The sequence below is a fragment of the Pinus tabuliformis genome, chromosome 6 (assembly GCF_031772625.1).
Source record: "Pinus tabuliformis cultivar Carrire ecotype Pingquan chromosome 6, CPIR1, whole genome shotgun sequence".
NCBI lineage: Eukaryota > Viridiplantae > Streptophyta > Pinopsida > Pinales > Pinaceae > Pinus > Pinus tabuliformis.
Window position 1 is genome coordinate 250,776,609 of NC_142292.1, and position 2,613 is coordinate 250,779,221.

The following is a 2,613-nucleotide window of genomic DNA, read 5'->3' on the forward strand; positions in this document are numbered from 1 at the left end:
AAGACATCAACATTAACAACTTAACACAAGGGAAAAAGAGATATTCCCAATCCAAAAACCTGAAAACATAAAAAGGAACATAACCGTTGAAACTATCACAAGTCAGAATATGTAAAGTCAGAAATTGTGATTATGGGATGGGAAACGTGCCCTTGACACTAATAGAATCAGCCTCTTGAAAATTGTAATGCATATAACCAAAATTATCAGAGATCCCTAGTTTTGACAGTAAGTTAGCAACCGGATTTTTCTCGCAAAATATGTGCTGGAAAGTGATCAATGTGAATGTGCCATGGAGAATGTTTATTTGGGAGATCCAAGCAGAAAGATGAGGAGGGGAGAACTCAAATTTTGACAACAAACCATTGATAAGTACTTGTGATTCCCCATAAACAAATAGGGTGTCAATGCATAGTTGTATGGAAATCCACAGAAGTCCCCAGAGAGCCAAGATTTCATCCCTCATGTTATTTCACAGACCACCATTCCAATGAATCATGTATTGACAAGCTTAGTTCACTCGAAGCCATACACTGCATCTGCATTGAGATTGTTGTGCCACACCATCAAAGAATCCCGTTGGGAAGTGTAAGGAATGTGGAGTAGTTCTATGGGATTGGTCCTGAATTATTTGTATGGAAGTTCTAACATTATCCAGTCTGAGTAGGACCTTGTGAATGATGAGGTGAGTTTCGACCGGATGTCCCTCAAATATGAGACAATTTCTGGCACACCATAATTCCCAAATAATGAGAAAAGGAACAGTTTTATTCTTAGTTCCCCGCTACAACCACCACTTTAGATAATCAATGATGTTTCCAAAACTTATGCAAGGAATATTTCATGAAGCAAATATGCCTTTATAGACTATGATAACAATCGAGCATTCAAAGAACGGGTGAGTATTATTTTCGGAAGAGGTCTTGCATAGAGGGCATCTCCTAAGCCCATTGAATCCCCTCTTACATAATTTCTCCCGGGTGAGGTTCTTGTTTCTCCAAACAAGACAGTTGAAGAGAATGATTTTGATAGGGATGTCAATTTTCTAGACCATATTAAACCAGCAAGTGTGATGTAAAGCAAAAGAAGTGAGAATGAGATGCCTGCAATTTTTTGCCACATCGATTAGATTGGATCGTAGCTTCCCAACCCAGGTGAGGGTGTACCCTTCCTCAAATCTGTATAGCCCTGCAAGTCTAATAGTTTGAATGTACGAATCCCATTCTGCTGCAAAAGTGCATGTCAATCCCAACTCCCCTACTTGTTTCCAAATAGGAAAACTCTCGCTCCAGCCAGCGATAGCCTATTCCAATAGGAATATGTCGCAAAGGTGTAGATGTTGTATCATATCCCTGGTCAAATCCTGTGCAGCGGCTACTTCCTTGATGTTATCGATCCAAATAATTATTTGATTCCCCCTTCCAAATTTCCAACATATTCTCTGCAAAAACAAATCTCTCACCTTTTGGAAGCTTCTCCATATATAGGATCCCGTGTTGCTTCCAAGTAGGCCCGATCTAATCCAGTCTTCTGCCCTTATCCTCTGCAAGTATTTTGTGATGATGATGTCCCTCCAAATTCCTTCCTTGAAAAGTCCTCGCCACATTGATTTCATGATAAGATCCCTTCAAAATAATTTGATATCTAATATACCCCAACCACCATCGTCCTTTGGAATAGTAATACTATCCCATTTTGTAAGATGATATTTGTGGATTTCATCCCTCCCTGTCCAGATAAAATGTGCCATGATTCGTTTGATTTTATCGATGATGGTCATGGGGAGGATGTATAAATGCGCCCAATAAACAGTCAGATGTTGTAGAACAGCTTGTACCAAAATGTATCGGTCCCCCTGAGACAACCACCTATGTGCACATCCATTTAACTAGCATCTGTATTTGTTAAATATCCAAAGCCAACTTGCAATTTTATAGTTTTTTGGCTTAAGTCTAAAACCAAGGTATGTGAGGCCATCACACAATGGCTGAGATTGGAAATTGAACATTCTAACAATCTCATTAATCTCCCCTGTATCTCCCGATGAATATAGAATACATGATTTACCTTTGTTTTCCATCATACCAAATGCAACTCCAAATCACTGCAAAATATTAAGGAAAACCCCCTATTGTGTGTAGGATACCATTCCAAATGATATAATGTCGTCCACAAATAAATTGTGTGAGATCTTAATACCTACAACCAACCTTATTCTATTGAAATGACCTCCTGAAATAAGGAGATTTAATCTTGAGGCTAAGGCAATCCATGATCAAAATGAATAACAAGGGAGAAAGTGAACATCCCTAACGAAGTCCCCTACCAACACTGAAGAAATTTGTGGGATATCCATTGATCTAAACCGCATATTGTGTCGAAGAAACACATGCCATGATCCATTCAATAATAAGTGTTGATAGGCCAATCTTTGTAAGAATTAGGCATAAGAAATCCCAGTCGACACAATCATAAGCTTTCCAAAGATCCACTTTCATCACTAAAGCCTTTGTCTTTTTGGTATTGATGGAGTGAATAATCTCATGTGCGGTGGCCACTGCATCGTGAATCAGCCTGTTGTGTAGGAATCTTGATTGTTCCCTTGATATGTGA